Source organism: Saccostrea echinata, unplaced genomic scaffold (genome assembly GCF_033153115.1).
Source record: "Saccostrea echinata isolate AGI-Se365-2 ecotype Australia unplaced genomic scaffold, CSIRO_AGI_Sech_v1 ptg000009l, whole genome shotgun sequence".
Taxonomy (NCBI): Eukaryota; Metazoa; Mollusca; class Bivalvia; order Ostreida; family Ostreidae; genus Saccostrea; species Saccostrea echinata.
Window position 1 is genome coordinate 36,707,953 of NW_026889758.1, and position 27,328 is coordinate 36,735,280.

At 32.8% G+C, this 27,328-nt stretch overlaps 1 protein-coding gene across 1 annotated transcript in view; it reads right to left on the bottom strand.

Annotated features, from left to right (window-relative positions):
- The window catches only part of LOC133182313 (sodium channel protein para-like), a 70,457-nt gene that overhangs the window by 37,270 nt on the left and 5,859 nt on the right, over window positions 1-27,328 (bottom strand). Inside the window, exon 2 of the mRNA XM_061317106.1 lies at window positions 8,411-8,481. The gene's annotated coding sequence lies outside the window, so the exon portion shown is untranslated. The remainder of the gene's footprint in view (window positions 1-8,410; window positions 8,482-27,328) is intronic.

Below are 27,328 nucleotides of genomic sequence, written 5' to 3' on the forward strand. Positions count from 1 at the left end.
GTTGTTCAGCATCCGATCTGCAAGCATCCAATTTTTTTTCTGTGGTATTTGAACAGATTCAGAGAGACCATTTTTGTGCTGCACGCCAATCCTGCTACATGTAAGTATCGATTATTCAGGAAAATGTCCAGCTAATTATATTTTATTGACAAGACAGTTAAATTAATCATAAAGTTCTAAAGTAAATAAAGCATCATATAACATATGAACTCTCTCTTTCATTTTGGGAATTGTTACTGTTAACCAATATTCTTTCAAAACTACCTTCTAATGCGATTTTACCACTCGAATGCAAACAAGCCGATTTTCGTTCGCGATTTTAATGTTTCATGCCGTTTTTGCTTTTAACAAGTGCTGTTCTCTTGCCATTTTTCTTTACATTTGAACCTCGCAAAGATAAGTTAGTTTCAGCAATGAAACCATAACCTGCATAACGAGTACTGCAAATCAATTTATTTGCGTGTCACCGATTTGGACTATTCATTTTTGCCACTGGTCGCTGTATCCTAGTGATTGGACGTTCGCTACGTGATATGGGGGTCAGAGTTCGATTCTCGTCCCCGGCGCCGCGTCAAACCTATAGGTAAGACGTATAACATAGGTGGTAAGTATTCCTTCGCCAAGCGCCCGGCATCAGAAGTGAAACTCACGGATCTTTTGAATATGACCTTAAAAATGGAGGTCCCGTGTCACAGTAGGCGTTAACACGATAAAGAACCCTCACTGCTCAGTTGCTCTAAATTTCCAATGTAAGTCTAAATTTTAAGCCCTTCACCTTCATATAGATTTGAATTTGAAGCCCTTCACCAGTATTTGGTGACGTCTCAAATGAGTGAAAAATCCTCGCAAGGGACGTAAAAACAACAAACAATCGTTCTTGCCCTTAAGCCTTCTTATTTTATGAAAACACCACGAAGAATGCCTGTTTTACTAAAAAAAAAAAGTCAAAAAAACTTGTAAAATTTCTCAAACGCAAATAAAATCGCTTAACATTACAAGATGATGTATTCTAGTTGTACTTCAGGACAGCAGACGACAGGGATCACATGGTAAGAATGTGGAAAGTATTCTAGCCAATCAGTTATTAACGTTGGGCTCCATACAGAACCGCAGTCAACGTGTACAAGTCAATTAGACAAACATGCACTAAAGTGCCCTATGCCTTCTGAATAACCTCATATAATACTTGCTTTATGAAAATCTGACGATCAGAAGCATAACTACCGATGTAGCATAACTACCGATGAAGCATAACTACCGATGTAGCATAACTACCGATGTAGCATAACTATCGATGTAGCATAACTACCGATGAAGCATAACTACCGATGTAGCATAACTACCGATGAAGCATAACTACCGATGTAGCATAACTACCGATGTGATACATTTATTTCTGACTTACAATTTATTTAAATAAAATCTACTTTTCGTAAATCTGTAATATTTAATTTATAGCTATATCTTAATATAAAGAGTGGTCTTCATACTTTTCCTTCATTGATTTGATATTTTGTTCGCCTTTTATATTAAAAAAAAGAAGAAGATAAAATGTTGATTATAATTAAACATACATGCGTCGCTTATTCAAGAACTCTCACTTCCAAATTTGAAGACAACTTTTTTCCCATTTAAATTCAACATTGCTAATTCAAAAGATTTTCTTTTTTTCAACGTTTGTTTCTTTGTGTCAGAAGTCTGAAAGTCTTTAAATTTTATTTCCGACACAGTTGAAGTCACCAACAACAATAAAACAATAGGCCGCTAATTCAAAATGTCCGTTCATATGGAAAGAGATCAATAAGGTGTCTGTTCAGTAAGCATACTCTCGCCTTAAATAATAAATAACGTTCTATGGATGAAATCAGAATCAATTACATCGCAGAAAAAAAAACGCCGACAAACAACCGTTCACGCTGTACCAAAATCCAGTTTTCATTTCACTTGGAATGTCAGTTTAGTAGGTGAGGCAGGAAACCGGCAACACACACCCCCTTTCCGTAGGTGTTTAATTCAGCAACTTTTTAAAAGAAATAAAGCTTTTTTATGTAACTTTTCTACTTCCGAGCTAATTAATCTTAAACAATGTTTATAATACTTCCAATAAATATAATTGATAACGTTATATAAAACACACACATTTATTAAAATCTAGTTTTTAAATCGCCTACAAAATCGTTATCTATTTGTAGTTGTGTCCTTCAATAAATAATTTATGAGACCAACTTTATAACAATTTTGTTTTAGAGTAAGCAATTTCTGCGAGTATAAGAATTCTTTTTTTATTCATTATTGTTTACGTCTGGAAATACAGTTACATTAACTTGCTGCCCCAGAAATCATCCCGAATATCGATTTATCAACACCGTTCCAGAAGGATTTTACATGTAAAGAACATTTTGAAAATTGTATAATTTCAAAAAGATATATTAAGTTCATTTTTCGTTTTTTCCTGAGGTAACCTCAATAAGTGAATTTACTTTTTAAAGAACATGTGAGGTAACCTCAACGCGTTTTACGTGGAAACATTTTAAGAACACTTTCTAATAAGAAGGGTTGGTGTAAGTCTGGCATCCGCCCTCCTGAAATCAAAGAAGTTATGATTTGATCTATTAATAAAATAGACTATTTTGGAGAAGTTATTAAGATGTCCTGGATAATATTGCAAGAGAAAACATATTATGTCACTTGTGTTCAAATAAGAAAATTGGAGATGAATTTCATTGATTACTTATTTAATATAACTGCAATAATTCACTACACTTGTTTTTCCACATATTATTTTACAAATACTAATGCTTTTTAAGTTTGAACGAATATTTAATAAAAATAACAAAAATAAATTTATAAAACTGGGATTATAATTGAGAGAGATACTTTCTTGGTTTAAGACTTATTGATTTTTTCACTGCTTTATTTTTTTAATTTGTTGTTTTATCTCACGCATGCTTTATAGTTAATATTCCATGTTTATAATATCCTCTCTACACTGCTGATACAGCGTATGAAAATAAACTTTTGTCATTGTCCAAATAGCCCATTGTTTGTTGCCTGCATTGGTTAATTAATGTGAAATGATTATATATTTTTTTTAAAATATCGATACGAAAATTCGCTGTTTATTGTTTAAGTGTATAACAATTTTAATAGAGAAAAAAAGACATAATTGAATTTAGGGAATATTGAAATCTATATTTGTATGCATGTTTCTGGGCTAATATTATATGTGGAAAAAATGAAAACCCCACCATGCAGAATGATGAAGTACCATACTACACGTACATGTATATTGATGACGACACTAATACCATTAAAGATTATGTAAATACTATAATAATTAGATTAGTCCCGTTTTCTTATTACTTTAAGGCAGTAAATAAATAAATGATAACATACGTAGCTATCTAATTTTTACACCTTGGCCTGGCTTCCTTTCGCCTGATCAATTATTTATGGAGAGATTCTACAAACTGTGTTACCTGAGCCTCTCTAATCATTCTTAATACGTATTATCTGCTCAAAGCAATGTAAATATGATATTACATAATAAGCCAGTACATTACTTGTAAAAAGCTCGCTTATATAGTTTCTCAATGGACCGATGCTGTAGAATTTTTTTTCAGAGAAATAAATGTGTAAAACTTGCTGTTGAAGAAATTGGGGAAAAAGTTTTAATTCAGCCTTTTATGGGGTTCTATTTTCAAACTATATACTAATTCCATTATAAGAAATGATGCGGCCAAACATAACGTTTTATATAAGTAAAAAAGCATCATAATGGATTGGATAGGTTGTAGTTCCTCTAAGTATATACAAGTATACATTTTATGCCATTTTTTCTCCTCAAAACACAAAAACCTGGAGCTTTAAACGCCTTGCCTACTGAACTTAAAATTCTTTTCAAAAAGGTAAATCAAAACATGCAATATAATGTAAAATTTTTTTCTTTAAAAATGCAGAAAACCTTAAAGACACCCTTTTCACTAGCAATAAAAAAGAAACAGATTTTTTTCTTGACAATAACTAATGCACAGGAGCTGTAAGGGACAACTCCACCCCCACCCCAACCCAGAGTTTTACCGTGGACAAAATGACTCATCTCCCTCCAACAAAAAATATATATTGATCTACCCTTGGCATAGATACTAATTATACAACTTGTGTACATCCTTGTGTATTACACAACTCATTCATAATGATGGAAGAGGAAAAAAAAAACTTTTGAGGATGCATGTAAATGTTGCATGTCCCAACACCCGTTCCGTTTACAATAGTAATGTTTTTTCCCTTAAAACTGACGCATCAAATAAATTCATTATGTATACGAAATCGCGTAATCCCCAGAATTACTTGACATACATTACTTTTTCTTAAACATCGTTACATCCATTATATTACTTACATCGTAGTCTAGATGCACGAAACAAGAATAAATATAAATATTTATAATACAATATTATGAATTCGCCTCTCTCTCCCTCTATCACAAACATAACACAACGTGAGTTGCAAGACCTAATTATAACGTACACTTGTACATTTTAATTTGCAGGCACCAATGGAACATGTCTCAATGGAATTGAATTTACTTTCTAAAAAGGTTACTAGAACGCTTATTGGATTTAATAATGTGTATCAAAAGGGGGGTTCCTATATATCAATTAATAAATGAAGATCTTCTGAGTTTTCTCTTTTTTGCTGAAGTGCTTGTCATACATATTTGTTACGCATACAGGACACACAAATCTGTCAGATAAAAATTAGATATGGACCATAACTGTCTCATAAATCAAAGACTTTGTCCTCCTAGTGCTGTTTTTAATAAAAGAAATCAGAAAATGCACTTAGAAAACTTACAAAAAATGGATCTTGTTCACCAAGAAAAGTTACTCCATAAAATATAGTTCCATGCACAGTAATTCCAGGTTGTATAAAATATTTGGCTTGACCTTAAACTAAATTACTCAGGTAGAAGTATGACCTTAATAACTGAAGCAACACAGCAGACTTTAATGCAATTAATTTTGTCGTAATTAGTGATAAATCATCGGTGTGAATGAAGACTGTTCTGGCCATAGATCTGGTACTTAGTAAAGGATGATTTACTCCTACTAACGTTAAGATCAAGCCTTGTGATTGCCCTAGTAGATATCGCTTTGGATTGTAACTCAATCTTTGTAGTTGCATTTAATAAGAGATAGGTATCTTAACAATGCACCGATTAAAATGTTAAAATCTTGTAGCTTCTGCCGGTATCAGCTAGAAAATTTTAAGACTTTATTGTAGATAATAAAAGCTTTTCAGATGATTATCTACTTGGTTTTTTTACTGAAAATCTAAACTTACCATTTTTTGTTAAAAGATGAGCAGTTCCTATAAAACAATGCAATTCATTTGGTCTACACAGACGGAAAGTCAAATATCCTTGCCAAAAATAGATGCACATGAAATATTTGAAATTTGCTTTAATCCATATTCACCTGTGCGCATACAATTCCTTAAATTGTTGAATGAACGTTCATCTAATAGCAATTAAATGCACTTCTAAATATCATTCCAACAGTATATTCGAATTAAGTAAAAAGTAGGATTTTTATTTCCTTTTAAATTTACAGCAATTTAATTACATTATGTACGATAAGCCAAGCGTGGAAATGTGACGTCACACGCGCTTTTTTAATTAAGGACCATTTAAATAGTGGGTTAGTAATATCTAAATTCAAAGGTAAAACAGAGGACCTGCAGAGTTAAAATAACCCAAAATATTATATTTCATTGAAGTTCTGCCATGCTTACAAAATTAACAAAAGGATTCATATTTATCTGATACAATCAGTTACTAAACACACCGTTAAACGCACAGTAAAACAAAACAATGGAAAGGAGGAGTCTGCTTTGTTTTCTTTCAGTTTTATTGCAAAGTGCATTTCAAGCCGTGTTAAAAAAATAACTCTTCTATGCAGAGGTTTTGGATTTCAGTAACTCGTATACTGACCAACTTGTACGTGCATGAACGGAATATGTCATTACTGCGAAATCTAAAGGTTCGGTCAACTCATGGAGATTATCATTTTTTTTAAAAAATAAATCAGCCAAAGCAGAAGATGTAAACATTTGTTTAAATGTATGTGGAATATGCTATCAAAATATTCATACATGTATTTTATTATATGATTGACTGAATAATTCCTAGCTTTCAGATTGGCTGAGATCCAACTTTTTTTTTTTTTTTTTTTGGCTTGTCAAAGATTTTTCAAGTTAGTTGTCAATTTTTTTCCTCCCCCTCCCCCACTTTGATGCTACGTGCCTGACATCCCCCTTAAAATAGATTAATAAATACTAAATAAATACAACTGGTTATGTCTACATTAACCATGCTTTGGCTAGTATTTCAACAAATGTGCAGCAACTCTTTAATTCTGTTAGTTGAGAATGTTTGCAAGTAAGGATCTGTGCAATATTCCACCTAATGGAACCATAATTTATCGTAATCATGATTATATTAATGTTTTAATTGTACTTGGTCCCTGAGGACCTTGATTGGTGAATATACATAATAATAATAATTATAAACAACCAAGATATATATCATGGTTTGCTTAACGAGTTTTATCAGTGAATCAATAAATCGTATTATAAAGCAATTTTTGCTGTTTTCACTAATTACGATGAATAGAAAGCCACGAAGTACAATATTGTACTTCTCAGGTAGCTAAATGATCGTATTGACCTCAAAACAGCAATAATTGTATATAATATCAATTATTACATTTTCAACAGTGAAATACTGTGATTTATTTATTGAATAAAAGTGATATTCTCTCACAGTGTGAAAGGATACAAAAATGATATTCTCTCACAGTGTGAAAGGATATCAAAGTAAGTAAAAAATAATTTCTGGCCTGCCATAAGATAAAGATAGTAACTAACCATCTTGATAGAGCTAAAACTGCAAACTTCCTAAATATGCTGCCAAAATCCATGCTATGTAATGTATTCAATCTCACAACTGGTAGGCTATGACGTCTCAACTGCTCAACTATGACGTCAAGCCTATGACACTGTGTTAAGACAGAGGCAAAGGGAAATCAAAAAAATGTAATAAACAGAAAATTCAATGTTTTGTAGATGAATATGGAATTTATTTCACTCGTGAGACAGAATTTTTTGATATTTTCACTCGTGCTTCGCACTCGTGAAAATATCAAAAAATCCTGTCCCACTCGTGAAATAAATTCCATATTCATCTACAAAACATTGAATATCCTCTATTTACATAAGACTTTCTACCTAATATATGTGTACATTGTATATTTCTACTCCGATGTTCTCTTACACAGTGCCAAATAGGAAGCTTAGATTATCAAAAATTAATTCTTGTATAGATTTTTCATATTTTGTGTTACCATTCTGTTTTGTTTTTTTTTAATTGTTTTGTTTTTGTTTTATCTTTTTTGGTTTTGTTTTGTTTATTTGCTTGTTTTTGTTTTTTGTTTTGTTTTGTTTTGTTTTTTTTTTTTTGGTTTTTGTTTTTGTTTTATTTTGTTTTTGGGTACGAAGCTACAAGTATAAATTATTATGGATCCGCCTCTCAACTACACAGGAAGCAATATTTTCAATTATGAATTATGAAATTAATCTTGATGTAATAATAAACAAAAAATAAATTAAAACACTACTAACATAAGTTATGTGTTTTGTATAAAGGTGCTAAAATAGGAATTTAAACTCTTATTATTATACATGTGTATTTTCATTGAAATTCTCAAACCCCAACTCAGAGTGGGCGTCTGTAGCATTCAGACCGGACTAGTCCGTAAAATTTCGGATTCATCGATTATTATTTAATATGCAGGAGCTTGGATAGAATCAACACGTGATACCAAAAGCTCATGTGTAAGCAATAATGTTGTTACAAAAAGCAATGGTTTTACTCAGCCTTAGTGTTCCCGATAAGGCAAAACTGGTGCGAGCGATAGAGCGTTATTGCCGATTCACAGTAAAACAGTTAGCGATAGGCACAATTGAATTCTCACTACCTAAACATGGTCTTATTGATTATATGTGGGCCCCTTTATTCAATACAAAAAAAAATCAGGTCATCCTGTAAAAGGGACTTTTGCTATATGAGTATGGTTTTCATTACAGACCATCTAACACATATACACTTAGTCTATCACAATTGGTTTGGGGTTTTTTTCTCTCATTTTCCTGCCTCATCTATATAAGTTAATTTGAGGAGAAATGTTCCTGAAATTGCACAGTTTTATAACAAGATTTCTTAAATGTTTAATAAAGATAAGAATTTTTTTCACCTGTAGAATGACTGTATAGACCAAAAGCGGACGCATCATGCCATAGAGTCCGAAAATTTCTTCAGAATTATTTTTGGGAATAAATGCATACAAACCTGAACTGTTTGTTGTAATCGTGAAGGAAGGGCATGGTTCTGTCAAACAATTACTCGGTCATCTTCAGAATCTGCAAATACAGGAATATTACGAACACTGAATTTGTTTCAATGAATGTTTCTTGTCAGTACAGGTGTCACCTTTTCTTCATAATTCACTCTAGTAACTTTTGTTCTACAATTTCGTATCTCCTGAAAAAAATATCTAAAACATATAATATCTGTGCAGTGTGTGTGTTTGAGTGTGTTTGTTCTGCAAATATATAATATAATATCTTTAATATATATATAATTTAATATAATTGTATAATTTCAATCTCAGCACTTATGTCGGGATAAATTGTTCAAAGGTAGGCAATCTATGAAAATCCCAATGACTGACCACTACTTAAACATCTTACTCAACTCTCAACAACATGTTGCTAATCAATATTATTTAAGAACTACGTATATGTATAAATTAACAAAGATATGAGATGATAGTAACATTTATTGTGTCATCATCCACTTGATTTGGATAACAAGAAACCCTTCATTAATTAAGACAACTGGACTGTCAGCTTTCTTGTTTGGAGCTACGTTTTAATTCAATTTGAGGTTTTTCCAAATTGCCAGGAGCATGGTGTCGCGTCACGCTATCGTGGTGTGTGGGAACTTATGACATCTCCTCAAATCTCACGAGAATAAATAACGACACCGACCACTCAAAATACAGGACCTTTCTTTATCGGCCACACTTATAATATGTATTGGTTGAATATCACGTGATTGCAATTTCATATCTTTGATATTACATGTAATTTTAACTAAATGTATATCAATACTTCTGGAAGAACAAGTGCTATAATATTTTGCTTGGGAGAGAAATTTCAAAAGAAAAACTGTGACATATTTAAAGAAACATAAGTCAAGTTTTCCTCTCTCGTGCACAATAGAACTAATTCCATGCATTGAAAGCCTAAACTTTATCTTCCTGTCATTCTTGTATATAGATGTATAAATTTACAGAGCTGATTAAGTAGTATGAAAGAAAAAATTAGAAAGGAAGTGTGTTTCACAGAGAGATCACAGTATGTTTAAAAAGTTTGTTTCGGTCAAACTTAGAGAATATATGCAGCCAAACGTCATGCTATATATATATATATATATATATATATATATATATATATATATATATATATATATATATATATATATATATATATATATATATAGAAAAGCATCGTTTGCCGAGAAATGGAAAGCAACACAAATGGCCAATGTTTATTGTTGTGTGCCCGGAAATGGATTGAAACTTCTTGTTTTCCGTCATTAAGTTCTGTACAATTTTCTCCTAAGGGAAAAACCCTCTGCGATAATTCCGACAAAACCCAATTACGACAATTTTCAAACATTTGATTAGCAAGAAAATGGTGAATTGCATGGTTTCTCTCCCCCGTAATATTGTTCTTTAAAACAAAATAACTTATGTGAAGTTCATGCATAGTGATTAAATCATACAAAATCACATCTTTGTATTACTTATGTTAATTGACTATTTCAAGATGATCTCAAAGCTTAGAATTAACAACAGATTCTGTTTTCTCTTTATGATGTAATAGTATTCGCTTCCAGAATAACGTTAATTATATAAATCAAATGATTAAATACTGCTTAGTTTCATCGTTTTTTTTTTTAAGGAAGCAACAAATGCTTTTCTTAAGTGACTTAAATAATTTTCAAATTTTGCTCAATTATATAATTTCCTTTGTTTTCCAACAAACATTACATCTTGAACTGAAATATTTCTCTTTCTTCATAAAAGATGGCGATGAAAAATCAAAGTCCATCCATTATTGGCAGTTGTGAATAATTCAGAAGAATGTGTTCCGATATTTCGTGATAAGATGCCACAAGTCTGATAATTCCGACTTAGGTCTCGTTATCGACAGTGATTCTGAACACAACCAGAACTGGAAGAGTTGGCCAATGTAGACATTGCAGCTGATATACTGTCTCAGCAGGCGAACACGTGCTCTGGTTGCCCGCTCTTTCTCTTCTCGGTACTGTCCAGTGCATGCAACATTCCCATTCATTACGTCGTTATCGTTACAAACTATTCCAAAGAAGCTGGCACATGTTCTCAAGGTATCGATTGCTTATACAGAGCATACTTGTATACTCTTTCTGTTAGTAAAACAGAAAAAGTTAATTGACAAAAAAAGTCAGTCTCCCTCTGAAAATGCACACACAAGTTTGAATTTTCCTATTGTTCCAAAATTTCTTTCCGTAGATCCCACTTAAATTGTTCACAATCCTATATTTCTTTTAAACTTTGGTTTCAACACTAATACATGTAGGCACTGATAAAATTCTAAAAATATATGTAGAAGTATGAAATGTAATTTATTCAAAAACCTGCAAACATTTTACTATTAATCAACAACTGATTGTCTTTTTTTACAATTTTAAGTTATCAAAAAAATAATAAACTATAAGATTAAATTTGATTTCAGGAGTGCTGATACTTGTACACATATTTGCGACTCCTAAATACGAAAATCAATAGGTTTTGATAATTATTCAATTCTCCTGGGTGACATGAGCGAGGTTCAGATCACGTGATCTTTTCCCCAGACCGCCATATTGTATCTTATTTCTATAACTCGATTGGACATATCGTGCAATACTAAGACAAAAGCTCCTTAATAAGTGTTGATCGGGTAAAAAGGCATGCATTATGTATGGAGAATTACAGAAAATTTTGGCTTGCACACAGAAGCTTGAAATCATAATACATATGGGGAACTTTCAGCTTTCAAATTGAATAATTTAATAAATAAAAGGGATTCTAGAACTGCATACTCTCCGAAAATCCTAATTGCAGAAAGCAATGATATTGTAAACTGAATTAATGAAAAACATTTAATATTTTTACGTATAGCTATTACTATTTCATGATTGTATATAATTTACGAAACGCACTTTAAACCGTTGGCGAATCACAAATAACATATTAATGAATCAATTTCAATAAAACGTATTAATTATCCCCTCGAGATGGGATACTTGGGAGAGCCGGAATTCTCATTGATTTTCGTTGGGATTCGAACTGTCCAACAACCCCTTGATGTAATGGTGTACATGAAAACAATACCCTAATTATGTACTCAGATCTAGACCGTTACAACAACCTGACAGTACAGAAATAAGACTCCCGCACATGCGCAAATCAACATCTCATCGCAAGCAGAAGTTCAAATCCGTGATGCTGATTATGTTGGAGTTTTTTTTTTCTGTAGAAGGTTAACAGATGAGATAAAAAAAATTCACGGCAAAACAAACGGGAACTGGAGAAAGCAATCCAATTTAGCCATTATATCCAGAACTTGTTGGCTTTCATGACACCTTGACTATACTAGAACCGTCATCCTTTGAGCATTACACGTAATGCACAGTGTGTAGGTGGACTACCGTTCTTCTAGATTGGGTCTCAAATTTATGGCTCAACGCTTAGAGGAAAATCAATAATGTTTTTCAGGTCCAAATTCATAAAATTATCAAAGCATGTAAAATCCAACTTGCATCATCTACGAAGTTACAATTAAATAATTATAATAACTTTACGGGTCAGTTATTTAATATGCAGTTGTGGGTTATGTATGTAATTATCAGTATATTTCGAAGAAAGCATTCAGTCTAAAAGGAAATACAATAAAAATTTGTTTAAATGTAAATGAGGACGTTAAATAAGACATCTTCGACATCTAATGGTTCCTATTAAGACTTACAAAAACCAGATATTATCTATGTTGCTCCATTCGGAACATCCACATATGGTTTAATCCGTTGACCGTATCACACATATATATCCGACTCCCCGGTACCTTTACAAAGACAGGATCTGAGTTAAAAATATAGATTTAATGGAGGTTTACGCCTCTCAATATTATTGGATTTTAACAATAATTAGGAATAACAATATGAAACACTACTTTTTGTTATCCCTTATTATTCCAATGAAAAGATAATAGATTCATTCAATTATAATTAGGTTTTAACATTAAAAAATAAATGAAAATTTTATGAAATCTGAAAAGAAAAAAGTTAACGATCTATAGCGCCTAGTGATGAGTAAAAAAGTTTAATAGCCAGTTAGTAAATTATACTCATCACAAGGTTAAGTCCAACTTCATACATGTATGCCTTAATGTCTATCGTCAGCACAAACATAGATACCTTTATATAATATATATATGTCAGATATTAAAGTTGGCTGGGCGTAATTAACCTTAGTGGAGGCCTTTCTACTGTAATCAGGAGATGAACCATAAATATGGTCATAATTCTACTCACAATAGTACAGTCAAAAAGACGTATTCCAATATCTACAGGATTGCATCGTATCCATGCATCTCTCGTACTTTTAAATCATATTCAATTTTAAAAATATTGTAAAAAATATTATTTCATATTATTACTCAACTCATTTTCAAATTGTGTAAGCAAAAACAATTTTTCCTAAAGATTTTTGTCTCTTGTGTTATTTTACTATACAGGAAAACATTAGACATACCAACGCTGTACATATAATTATGAATTCATCCCACTCCACCAATATCAAGACAATTACAAACTTTTCTATTACTGTGATAAACCTTGAATCAATTGCTGAGATTAGCCCTCAGCGAATACCTAATTTGTAGAAGCATTTTATATAATTTTTCAAGAAACATCAGCGGAAGTCATTTGCACTCGATAAAACACATGGTTTCTTTTTGTAGATCACATTGCCCCCGGCAGATTTATCAACATTTGATTGTTATTTCCGTCATCAGCTGATCATTGGCTCTCGGGTCTTAGCAGAGCAATTGACTGACGAAGCTACAGAAAGAAATCAACAAAAAACCATTCTAGTTAAAAAAAAAAAAGAGAGAGAGGGTTAACATAAATCTGAAATCAAAATCCAAAATGAAAAAAGACTGATATATGTGGGGTTTTTTTTTCCTTTACCCCCAGACGTGTTTTACTTTTAAAACTTTTTTTACTTATCAAAATGAATTTTAAAAAGTCCAGGTCCATTTTGGGCGTTAGAATCGCTTGTTTGATTTTTACTTGCAAAGGGATGGGGCAAAGGTTGAAATTTTCAAATAGACAAAAGGATTTAATTCTCTTCTACATTCAATAAATCTATCCCCTTAATAGAATATATACTGACACAAAAAAGAAACGCAACAACCAGTAAACTACAAATATTTGAATTTTTTTTATCTAATTATTTTCAAAAATGAATACAGTAAGGTAAAACTAGATATAAAAACATCAGAGATTGGATAAAAATGGTGAATGTTTATCTTTTAACTTTAGAAAGTAAAACATAACCGTTACCCCCCCCCCCCCCCGGCCATTCAATTACAGCGTGCAAGACCACCATGCACAACATTTCTACGATGCATTAGGTTCCTCAATCTCGAGATCTGAGCGAAAGAATATTCTTTGGCATTTTTAAGTACTTGTTTTTCAAATGATGATGTCGAATTTTCTCGAACCTAGCGCATTGTAGTAACCGTTGGACTTCCGGTCCACGCCAATGATACATGTACGTACGAGCCTGTTGAGGCGTGATGTAGTGCATAATCATTCAACCGTTAAATTACCGATATTTGCAAAGTTGAAGATATCCTTACTTTTTTGGTACAAAGTCAAATCCTATATAATATTTCCCCCTATAATAGGATGTTGCGTTTCTTTTGAGTTTCAGTGTATGTATTTTTAATGTGACTCTAATCACATTAATTTTTTCCCCTTTATCACTATACTTTTTAAAAAATGGATATAAATAAAGATAGGTACATGTATGTTCTACTTAACCAATATGTGCACAGAGGACTTGCAGTTAAATTGCATCCAAAGAGATCATTCTTTAGAATGCAACTATGGCAAAGACTGGTGTGGAAAACAATTAAATGTTAAATAATTTGATTAATTTGAATTTATTATTATCGCAGAATCTTGAACAAATACCGCACGGTACACGTGCATAGTGGCACAGTAGCAAAGTTATAAGAATTAAGTGATCACAAATACAATTTCATTTTACTTCTGAAAAATATATTTGTTAAATAATCGAAAGAGTCAGACGACCTTGAGACAACTGCAAGGTCATCGTTACGTGTGCGACCTGGCAGACAGACTTTCATTAGGCTGAAACATTCGTTGCTGGACTTACTAAGTTCCTAATGACCGCGCAACAATGCGTCTCTTCATTAGTCAACACTGTGTGTGAGCGAGAACAAAATATATTATGTTTTATTGTTAGTAGGTGCGAGAGAGAATTCGCAGCATCACCTGCAACCACTTAGCCGTGTAATACTAAATAAATTACACATTGCCATGTTGTCATAAAGCAGCCGAGCGATGGAGTAGACTCACTGGGTATATATAGAAACAAGCATGACCATGCCAAAACGTGTAACCAACCCTATGGCCAGTAACAGGGAATCGGATCTGATACTAATTATCGTTAAACGGTCGGGTTCGGTATACAAACGAAGAGAATGCATGTTTTATTAATGAATAAAGAAAACAAATGATTGTTGTTGGTAAAGAGAGAACTTTAACGTTTGAGCTATATAAGAATATGAATTATCAGGATTTTTTTCTTATCAATGTTTATTTTATATATCTAATTTACCCCCTTTTATGTAGATTATCACTGCTTTTATTGTTTTTTTAAACGCTCTATTGATCAATTAATACAGCTATATTATTCATTCAGTGAATACATGTGAGTTCATAATTATTCAGATGTATGATAAAATGCTGATGAAACAATAACTCAATTTTTTATTGAAATCTACTATGTACATTCAAATAGGAACTCTTTGTAATCATATTCTTCATTTCTTGAAAAGGTTCAGTGATATATCGGAATTCATTCACTAGCCAACCAAATCCCTATCTCTTTACGCATATTTGATTAATTTCATTAAGAAAGTCTGGAGATTCAGTGTTAAAATAATGAGAGGTATTGACCAACTGTTAACTGGATGTGTCTGAAAAAATCTAACATGAACAAAACAAAATGGAGTGCGTAGGAAAATGACAAAGCCATATATCGTGAATAGTCGGTGTAATTCTTGAGAGATCATGAAAAATTCAACTGGTGATTCACCAGTAAAAAAGGGGGAAAAACAATCTTACTTTAATCTAAAGTCGATGACACAATTCCATTCACAAGTTATCCAAATTCTCCATCAATCCATTGTGAAATATTAATACATTCCTTAATATGTAACACACACAGTATTGCGGCACATGAGGTGTTACTGATGGTTTCTCCTCCACATGATCTAATTTATAGACCAGCATTGCCCAGTTACATACATGTATTCCTCTCTGAGTACTCGACACCTTTCAAACTGAGGAACAAGGAGGGAGGATGGTATTCCAAACTCTTGTTCAATTTCGGATTTTTTAAAAGTACCTCTGACATGTACGGGCCTACAGTTTATTAATAACTCTACTAAAACTATACAATAATACATACGACATGTATACACTGCATTTTCCCAAGTTGTGATAGTGAATCAGATGTAGTTTTCGTAGAGGTTACTTAATAATAAAGTAAGATGTTCCATGTCACCCTGAAACCACAAATTTAATTACAATTTTTTTTTCGTTAAAGAAAAATAAATATTACAATACTTGAATTTTATTGTTGATTAATTAGATGATGATATTTTAAATGAATAAAGTGAGTTTTCGTGTAATTTATATCGAATTCCTTAGTGAATAGATGTGTACTGAATTATTTAATTCGCAAATTTTAGTTAATGAATTACTTTAAAGTTCAGTGAATTAGTAAGTGAAAATTGGGGTTTAAACAAATTTATTTGAATGATCATATATCTAGTTGAATTTATTAGACTATACTCTAAAACTATTTTTCCTATATATCGTTATTTTTCGTAGAAAAAAGAATTGCACACAAATTAAAGAATGCGCGGTAACATTTTGTGCATGTGCAACTTGTTTACAATTTTTCAGCAAAAGAAGATTGAAGACACATATGTAAAGACACATGTATAAACGTTAATCTTTTTTTATATACGCTATTCCCATCTCACAATATTTTATTTTTGAAGATTATCGCGCAACCTGTGTATATACTGTAAAATAACATATTTTCGTGAGGTCAAAGTTTCATGGTTTGAGAAATAAATATGATTTCATGGGGTTTTGATTCCGTGGATGAAGAATTGTTGTACGTATAGAATTCTACATTTCCTGATGGACATGAATTCGTGGGTCTCTTCCAACCTCGAAAATCGACGAAATAAAACCCCACGAAAATTAATAATTTCACAGTATGTAAACATACATGTAGCACAGTAGCTTCCCTGTTCATTATAATACTGCATGATGGAATGCATTTTAAGTATATTCTATAGGGGCAGATTTTGTGGCCGATTTGACTCAAACTTAGAGACGGTTTTATCAGATTATTTTCTCAATAAATTATAATGACCAACTGTAGGCTCTTGACCAATATTTCTTGAAAATAAAACCAGGGGTCGCTTGGACTATGCAAATGTAGGTCGCTATTTGACCAATATAGGTTTTTTTTACCAGGGTGGTTTTCTTAGGGGGTGCTTAGACTAGTATTATATGTCTTCAAATATGAAATACATGTATACATGTACACGTATTTCCAATGTACATGACCAACTAAGCCCCAATCCTTGACCCAAGATTTTTGGTAGAGAGCTAATCATTTATTATAATGGAAACAGTTTGCCTGCTAGATGTCGAAGAGTACAGAGATAATTTTACGAGAGGTATGAATTTAAATTTCAATATATGACCAACTTAGTCCCATGCGCCCCAGAGTCTGCGCCATGGACCCAAAGGCCATAAATTTTAAAATTCTTTGCCCTTTAGGTAATTTATTTAAGTCGAATTTTAAATCATTTGGTTTATAAGTACATGTATTTCATTTGGCTAAATTGAGTTCCCTATCTGAGAATTTCCACACCTTTACATTTTATAACCCCTCCCCCCACCACCACCCCCAAAGTATGTCAGTAGGACTTAGGCGATTTGAAGGCCTGTCATATCTGACGAAGTAAAGACATTGATCAGCAAGAAATGCTCATAAGAGGAAACACCTACTTCGCTGATGATTCTCACAGGATCAAACTGCGCCATTCAGTCAACTGAATGGACATTGAAAGGTTTGGAAAGGCGGCTGTATGGCAGAGCTCTACCATTCAGTCACCTCTTTAGTAAACTTTCAGTTATCTTTCAGTAAACTGAATGGCATAGTTTCATCCTGTGTTTTGTCTGAAAAAAAATGGGAATGGGTGACTAGAGAGCTTATTTTCCATGCATACGTTAAATTTAATATTTATGGAACTGTGCTTTTCACTTATTCGTCCCCTTTATTTTTAGACAAGATAACTGCAGCCACCTTTTTATATATTCATTGTACACCACAGACATACTGTTTAAATGAATTTATAACGTATATCTTATATAGATAGTTTTTTTTATAGAAAAGTACAAAGCTACAGAGTACCCGCAATAGTATGCAAAAGATGTATACATGTACAGACACCTATCGCTCAACATGTTTTAACTTTTTAATCCTCACACAGCTTGGAAAATATGTCTAAGCACAATAATAATTTGCTGGAAATGAACATCTTTTCAATAACAAGAATATAACAAATATGGTACATGTATGTCTATATTGAGCAGCAAGTCTCTTTGACAAAGAAACAAAAGATTGGCCATTGCATTAATGCGGATTACCGGTACTCTGTTAAATGACAGAATAACTAAGTCAAAACTAGTCCAAATTCGTAGGATCAATAATGTCGCCCAAAGGTTTTTTTTTCGAAGCTGGAAGAGCAAAATAAAGCACATCGAATATAATTATTATAGATAATGATGCTGGTCTTCGAAAATTGGTATTAACTATATAATTGTAAAGAGTCGGAGAGAAAAAAAGCCAGATATTTTAAAAAACGCTTTTAAATAAGGTAGAAATCAATCACGCAGATCGATTAAAACATAGTTCGTCGGAAACACCAAACAGGCAATAAACTTAATATATCATTCAGAGCGAAGGTGTTATTATCGTATGTCATGATAACAATGTCGATTTACTTTTTCGCTCTTCGATAATTTTGCACACTCGGAGAAATTTTTCAAAATATTCGCCATTTCTTAAACAGTACAACGAGAGAGGAAACTTTACAAACACACGGCGAACGGCTTCAGTAGAGAACAATTTACAGTTACATTGATTTAAATTAAAATATAAGTTATGTAGTTATTAAACATTTCGAATTCAAAATAAGAATTAAAAAGTTGAGATTATCGTTTTCCCAAATTTTAAAAAAAGTCAATAAACGCGTAATTTCCGGCAAAAAGCAAAATTAATCAATTTTAGGATTATGGGACATTATTCATTATATTTTTCTTAAAAAGTGTCCTTCTCAGACAAACAGCACAGCTAACAGCTTATTTAAAGTCAACATAGCAGAAATTATTTCAACAATTAGTATGCTAAATATATAATGGTTTCTCTTGCAAATTACTTTTGTAAAAGGTATCAAGCAAATGGAGGCGTGGAAGTTTATTTAGACTTCAAATTACGTCTCTTTAAACAAAACATAGTTAGTGTGCAGATACATGTAAAATATGCGATCGATTTTTCATTAAACAAAGCACGGCTCTCGCCTGCTCTTCGTCATATTTTGCGCAGCTGAGCATGCACGTGGGATATACGCCGTCTGCATTCGTCTGTCCATACGTATTTTAGGTTTATATTTGCCCAAAGGAAACCCAAGTTCAAATGCGCATCAATTCTTTTAATCGATCCCTTCATTTTCGCTTCATTTTCGTGAAGAACAGTTATTTACTAGTGCTATTTCCCATTTTCGAAGTATCTATTTTACATTTTATTTATAGGGCACTAAAACTTTATCCGCTGAAAAAGTGTCTCGTGTTTCTTATTAGGTCTGTTATGACCTCATGCACGATTACTCGGAATAGATCTGTTCTATTTTGCAACTTCTATACAATTCTATTGCTTCACTTTATTCTTTATTATAACCAGTCTTTTTCTTTTCTTGTTTATTTATTAATTTCTGTATTTATTTATTTGTAATAGTATCATGTTGTAAATTTTGCATCTACCTTCACCTAGTAAATTCAAAATTTACAACATGATAATAGTAGAAATTACAATACATGAAGTTTGTGTTTAAGCAAATGTTACGTGGTATAATTTAATCCAGAGAAAAAAGGGACTACCGGTATATAAGCATGTCTCAATCCTTATTATTTCTTTAACTTCAATACCTATAAAATCGACTTACATGTATATATAGTAGTACATATCTCACATGGTCGTTCATCATCTTGTTCTACACACAGTTTTTAGCTAAAAGGCATCTGTATATCTTTACAAAGAAAAATTACGTTAGTAATTTTGGTTATACATATTCAGACGTTTGCTATATTGTACCCACTCGGAGCTACTCGCGTGGCTCGTACCTCTCACACTGATCTCGGACTTAAACGGTGTTTAACCATTTTGTTTATACAATCATGTGATCAAATCCGAAATTTCTCTTTCTTCTTTTGAAGAAATTATTCTTTCATTCTTTTACTATTCTTTTGAATTCCGGTTTACTTTGTGGCATATTTCTGAGTTCAATTACTACTAACAGATGGCTGTAATCAAAATAATCGTACAAAGAGACATTAGACAAGATAGAATTTTCTTTTCGGTGAACTTCATGCAATGTCAAATATGAAATGAGTTCAAGGTACTTCTGGCGGAGAAATGCATGGGTTTGATGCATGTTCATCCGAGGTTTGTATGGAGCGGAGCAGAGTCAATTGCGGATTGCCGATTGACATGGTACCTTCTTGACAAATGACCGACAACATCGTTTTTCAATAAAAATGAAATCCTGGGAATTTATATGGATTGGTTGCATGTTTTTCTCACTTTGGAGAATCTTTCACTCACTGTTAAGTGAAGTGCTTCAAATTTTGGCTTAAGGTCGTAGCAGTGAGGGTTCTTATCGTGCCAACTCCTACTGTGGAGTCCATTGAAACAATACAAATTGGGAGAAGAGCAAAGGCCTCTAAAACACCAGAAGTGGGATCAGGTGTAATGGAGGAGTAAGCATCCCCTGTCTGTGGCCTTCAATTCAGCATTTAGACGACGATTTATCAATTAACTTATCAGTTAACAATGTTTATTGTCATTCCTACGTGGATTCTATATATATCCCTTTGAACAAGAAATAAAAGACCCACAGAGTCTTGACACATCTGTTTCATATTTGGATATTTTACTAGAAAAATCATCAACTTCCATTATTTGTGTAGCGCTATACCATTATCAACTGCATATGGAGTTTATGATTCCCAGTTGATTCGATACGCAAGAGCATGCTCTACGTGCGGACAATTTCTAAAATAAGGCAAGCTACTGACAAATAAGTTGATGGTATAAGGATATGACATTTCTCAAATTCTATGGTCGATGCAATGACCTTGTTCAGCAAATACAATCTGCTGTAAAATCGAATGTTGACTGATGTTTTTCATACAAATTGTTAGGCCATTATTTTCACAGTGAATTGTCTACGGATTTTTCCGTTTGTCCGATCATGACAAGGAGCATACATGCAGCGGGTGTGACCAGTAGGTCTGCTTATAACGGGGCGCAATTAGTGCCCATGTGAATTCCAACAGATTTTTTGAAGTCTTGATTTCTAAAAACTACATCATCATCATCTTTATTTGGTATCATGTCATCATACATAAAACAAATACGCACATATACATAATCCTTTGAAAGACAATATTTGGGAAACGTAAAATTGAACATATGGATTTCTAAATAAATAAAGTATTCAGGTAACCACATTTTAGAAATACATATACAGTGTATAATTACTGTGACTAGATGATACCAGGATAAGCCATTAAAACTTGAGAGTTTATTTCCAATGGGGCCCTGTTTTTAATAACACAGAAATGCAATGTTTCAACATTAAAGCACTATATTATATTTGACACAGTAATATTTAGCACTTCATTGGTTAAACACCAAACATGGATTTGCGTATGACAAAATTTGATAATATCAGTATAATGATAAAAGAACAAGGTACGGTTTCAATACAAATCTTGCCCTGTGTTTTTCTTAAAAATAAAACTGATGTAAAAAATTAAAACTCATGCTTTTTGAATTATTGAAATTCCATGAAGAAAGATCATACAAATCTTTTTTCTCACATGACTTTCCAAATGCTAATTGTGACATCATAAACTTGTGCATTTTCCCGTATTTTCTTAAAAAGCTGCAGAAGACATTAATTTTTCAATGGAATTTTCTTTCAGATAATATTGTCCACAGGCATCGCCCACAAAGATTTTGAGATATGTGATTTTTCAAAGAATTTTACACAACATATCTAAAAATTAACGTGGGCGACGGCTGTGGACACTATTTTCTTAAGGAAAATAACCCTTGAAATGGGTCATTTTAGGCTTTTTCTGTTTAAAATAGAGAAATACATCAAATTAATGACGTCATATATCCAGAATGGTACTCCATCATGCTATATTCTTTCCTGATTTATTACAGTCATATACTCAACTAATATTTAAGCCAGTTTCAAAACTTTTTGAAAACATTAAATTTTTAGGGCACAATAAAGCTAAAACCATACCTTCTTCTTTGTTTTAAAAACTAGTAGTAAAACTACACTTTCATGTTCTAAAATACCCTTTTGTAAGATACACCTCTTAACTTGTTTCTTAAAAGTGCCCTTTCCATTGGTACATTTAACAGAGGATGGTAAAAAAAAAACAGTGCCTTAATGTCATTATAATAAAAAGAGTCTGTCTGTCATGCCTTCACATGAAGTATTAAAAAAATCTTCATCAGAGAATGCTCTGGTGTTGCGTGAAGATATAGGGTGAATTCACCATTCATCGGACACCCTTGCACTTCAACAAGTTCTAGTGATATCGCTACCGACCGAATATTATCAAAATGGAACCTAACATGTAGTATGTGGTTAAAATATAAATTTTTGACACAATCGTGCCCTATTTATTGAGAAAATATCATTAAAAACCGATTTTTTCGAAATAAGTCAGAATTTACCATGGATCGGACAATGTTCACCATGCATCGGACATACGATATTTAAACCAGAAAAATATCATACCTTGAACTTGGTGCTTTAAAATTAGTGAAATCGAAACATTTTTATCTTTTATTTAAAAATTAACCTTCTAATTAAATTTGAATGACTATTTCGATCCTCAAATATGAAGAGATTTTAGTTGCATCACATTGCCTCAGAAAGGCTTTACAATGCTAGTAATATGGCAACTCGCGCCTTTGTCTCGTGGTTTATCATCATCTAGTTTAAAGAAATAAACTGAGTCCACTTCTAGTCGTCATATATCGATAATTTGTATTTTCACTGAAAATTTAGAGTTTCTAATTTCTATCTCCGTAAAAAACAGCTGTCACTTGGGTTTTACATGAAAATGGAAGTGATTACCCATGCATCGGAAAGTGTCCGATGCATGGTTAATTTGTGTCCGATGTACGGTGAAATAAACAAACTAGTTAAAAACAACTCTAAAAAATATTATACAAACATTGAGGTAAAATTTTTGAAAAATTTCTGTAAAATTATCAATCATTGACAAATTTTACACAAGTCTGACCCGTTCCGTTGACGTCTATTTAAAAGAACGACAACTCTAAAAATTGCAAAATCATAAAATTCTGGTTACTCCCCTTTGATGATGCAAAATATGACGTAATTTCAAGGCCATTCTTGTGGTATTTTTATCACAAGATGAAAATAAAAATCGGCATCATTAAAAAGTTTAATTCTTCACCTTTAAGACAGAAACAAGTAAAAACACGGGGAGATTCAGGTTCAATGAATGTTTATTGCTTAAAGTTGTCCGAAGCAAGGTATGTGTCCGATGCATGGTTAACTCACCCTAGCTGATTCCACCTAGATAAGACGGTACACGGCCAGGGTACGCATGTTTTAATCTGAGTTGTCGTACCATATTCCATATTTAACATACTTAGTGAACTGATCACTTTATAGTTTATGGAATGTATAAAGGAGATAAATTTAATATATATCTTACCATTTTGTTTTGACATACTTGTAATTTCTTTTACAAACTCTTTGACCTGCATACCATGCACAGCAGGCATAATCTAAATGACATTGCACAAGTAAAGATCATAGCATTTTACTCCTAATATCCAAAAAGTGTGCTTGTCTGTATAAAAAACGCAACCTGTTGTTGACTTTTTGTACATAGATGTTTCAATCAGAAACTCAAGCATCTTTTAAAAATCATTTTGGAGTACCTGTGTGTACAGAATTCCCTCTCCTTTTTTTACAAAATAATTTTTCAAATGACCAATTTACGAGTTCCATGTTATTGAAAAAGCAGATGACTATGATGTCAAAAAGCCTAATTATGTTCCCCAAACGAAGTTTGGGAACATATTGTTTTTACTCTGTTTCTTATTATTATTATTATTATTATTATTATTTTTCTTCCTGGGTACTTTTTTGTCCGTGAGTGATCTCCGAAACTACACATCCGATTGAGGTGAAACCTTTTTAGGGTTACTAGGAATGTTATGTAGATTTGCGGAACGAAGGTCATTTTGCGCGCACGTGCATGCACGTGCGTGCGCGTGCAATGTGTAAAATGACCAATATACTTGATATAGCTGTAACTTTTATATTTTTTGATGAAATGCTTTGAAACTCAGAATATAAGGATATATTAATAGTGTAGACAAGATGACATGGTCAGAATGCACAAGCATGCACGTGCGCGCATGCGCATTGATTGAAATAACCAATACAATTGATATAGACTTAACTTGTACATTTTTTGATGAATTGCTTTGAAACTCAGAATATAAATATATATTAGAAGTGTAGACAAGAAGACTTGATCAGCGCACACATGCATGCACGTGCGTGCACGTGCGCGCGCGTGCAATGGGTAAAATGACAGATATACATGATATAGCCATAACTTTCATATCTTTTGATGAAATGCTTTGATACTCAGGATGTCAGGATATATTAAAAGTGTAGACAAGATGACATGGTCATAATGCACATGCAGGCACGTGTGCGCATGCGCATTGATTGAAATAACCAATACAATTGATATAGACTTAACTTGTACATTTTTTGATGAAATGCTTTGAAACTCAGAATATAAATATATATTAGAAGTGTAGACAAGAAGACTTGATCAGCGTACACATGCATGCACGTGCGCGCGCGTGCAATGGGTAAAATGACAGATATACCTGATATAGCCATAACTTTCATATCTTTTGATGAAATGCTTTGATACGTAAGGTAAATATACATTGTAGTAATTTGCATTAACTGCAGAGCCGTTTATGCATGAATTAACATGTTCTTCAATATCTACAGAATCCCATACCCCCCCCCCCCCCTAGTAATTTCTTACATTACATTTTGAGCTTCTCATTGACTCAAAACCCATGCACAAAAAAGTCTTGAAATACAATATGAGCTTATGCACACTTCCCGATGCTTTAGGAATGTAAATATTTAGAAATAACTTCTTCGTAATAAATAAAATTTCTAATGTTACTTTTACCTAGAAAAATATTTTGTTAGATTCTCGTAAAGCCGGTTTTTCATCAGATCGAATAACCATACATTCAGGGACTCTTACCACTGTCAGTAAATAGTGGGTATTGAGTAGCTGTTGTATTGATTAGATCAGAATCATCTTCAAGAATGTAGAAGTTTAATTGATATTTAGGCATTGTCTACCTTTAAAACTGAGGTTTATAGTAAAAATAATAAATTAAACCTTCCAAAAAAACACATCCACTTCAGATTATATTTTCTACTTAACTAATAGAATTTACCCCTCATTTGAAAATTTACCCATCCACACACACATGCACACACCCAATACGAAAGCCTATTAGGATCAAACTACGGTAAAAAAAAAAAACTAAAATGCGTTATAACGCCTTTTCAAAAGGCGTTATAACGCGAAAAAAGGCATAATAACGCCTTTTGAAAAGGCGTTATAACGCGGAAAAAGGTGTAATAACGCAAATAAAGGCGTAATTACGCCTTTCCAAAAGGCGTTATTACGCTTTTCTAAAAGGCGTTATTACGCCTTTCCAAAAGGCATTATTACGCCTTTCCAAAAGGCGTAATTACGCCTTTCCAAAAGGCGTTATTACGCCTTTCCAAAAGGCATTATTACGCCTTTTAAAATGGCGTTATTACGCCTTTTAAAAAGGCGTTATTACGCCTCTTTTTTTTCAATATATGACTTACTTAGCCCACCCTGGGGGCTGATTATAATTAGATTTCTAGGAAAAAAGATTTTTAAATGTGTAAAATATTTTCAGTGTTAAACCAACTTAGTCCTTCTCTGATGCCAGCCACCAAGGTGTATGGATTTCAGAAATTTTGTTGAAGGCTAATTGCTCATCATACCTATGCAAATACTTTGCCTGTTTTTTACCAAGAGGAGAGAAAAATATTTCAAATTTGACAGGAATTTTTAATACGTGGCTAGCAAAGCCCAAAGCTGGTTTTGCCTATATCCTGGATTTTCAAAAGTAGAGTGTTGACTTCTCTTAATATGCATGCGAAATGCAAACAACTGTCTGCGAGATGTGCAGGAATATAGAAAATACTATAATTTATAATATAATTTATAATATTAAAACTATAATCCATATATTGCATAAATAAAGATGGCTTTGGTTCAATTTTTCATATATTTACTATTTTAAAATAACGCCTTTCCATTTTTGGATACAACTCCTTTTCAAACAGGCCGGTAGTACGAATGTGAGTGGGGGGGGGGGGTCCCCCACCCCACTTTTTGGGAGAATAGTCTTGCTTTAATTTAAATATAAAAAATCATTAATTGATCGCTTGGTCCCTTAACATTTTGTTGCAGTATGGTTAAACTCGGGCAAGTCATTGCATTTAAAAAAAGTTTTACCGAAATATTAGTTTCCCCTCAAGTTTAGGCAGTTTATTTTTTTTGGGGGGGGGGGGGTTCTTGTTTTTTTTGTTTGCTTGTCAATTTTATGCCCCCCCCCCCCACTTTAAAAGCACGGGCCTGTCAAAAACATAATAATGGCCCTTCAAAAGGCATAATAACGCCTTTTTGATAGGCGTATTAATGCCTTTTAAAAAGGCGTAATAACGCCTTTTCGAAAGCCGTAATAACGCCTTTTGGAAAGGCGTAATAACGCCTTTTGGAAAGGCATAATAACGCCTTTTGGAAAGGCGTTATAACGCCTTTTAGAAAGGCGTAATAACGCCTTTTGGAAAGGCGTAATAACGCCTTTTTTCGCGTTATAACGCCTTTTGGACAGGCGTAATTACGCCTTTATTTGCGTTATTACGCCTTTTTCCGCGTTAAAACGTCTTTTCAAAAGGCGTTATTACGCCTTTTTTCGCGTTATAACGCCTTTTTACGTTATAATGCCTGTTATAACGCCTTTTAAAAAGGCGTTATAACGCCTTTTAAATTTTTTTTTTACCGTAGTTTGATCCTAATAGGCTTTCGTACACCCACACACAAAGGTAACATTGAAAGATTTGAATAATTACTAATGACATCATGCGTCTCTTTGAAGTTTACGGTTGAATAGATACACGTCAAAGACTAACGGTGTTTCTGCTGTGCAAAGCAGTTGAGAAATTGACTCGAAGCCTGGTCTCATTTATTTGCTCAATGTAATTCTAAAGTTAATGCCAAGATTTCTATCGACGACAAATATATATCATCTTAGAGGCTTCAATGGTCAATATC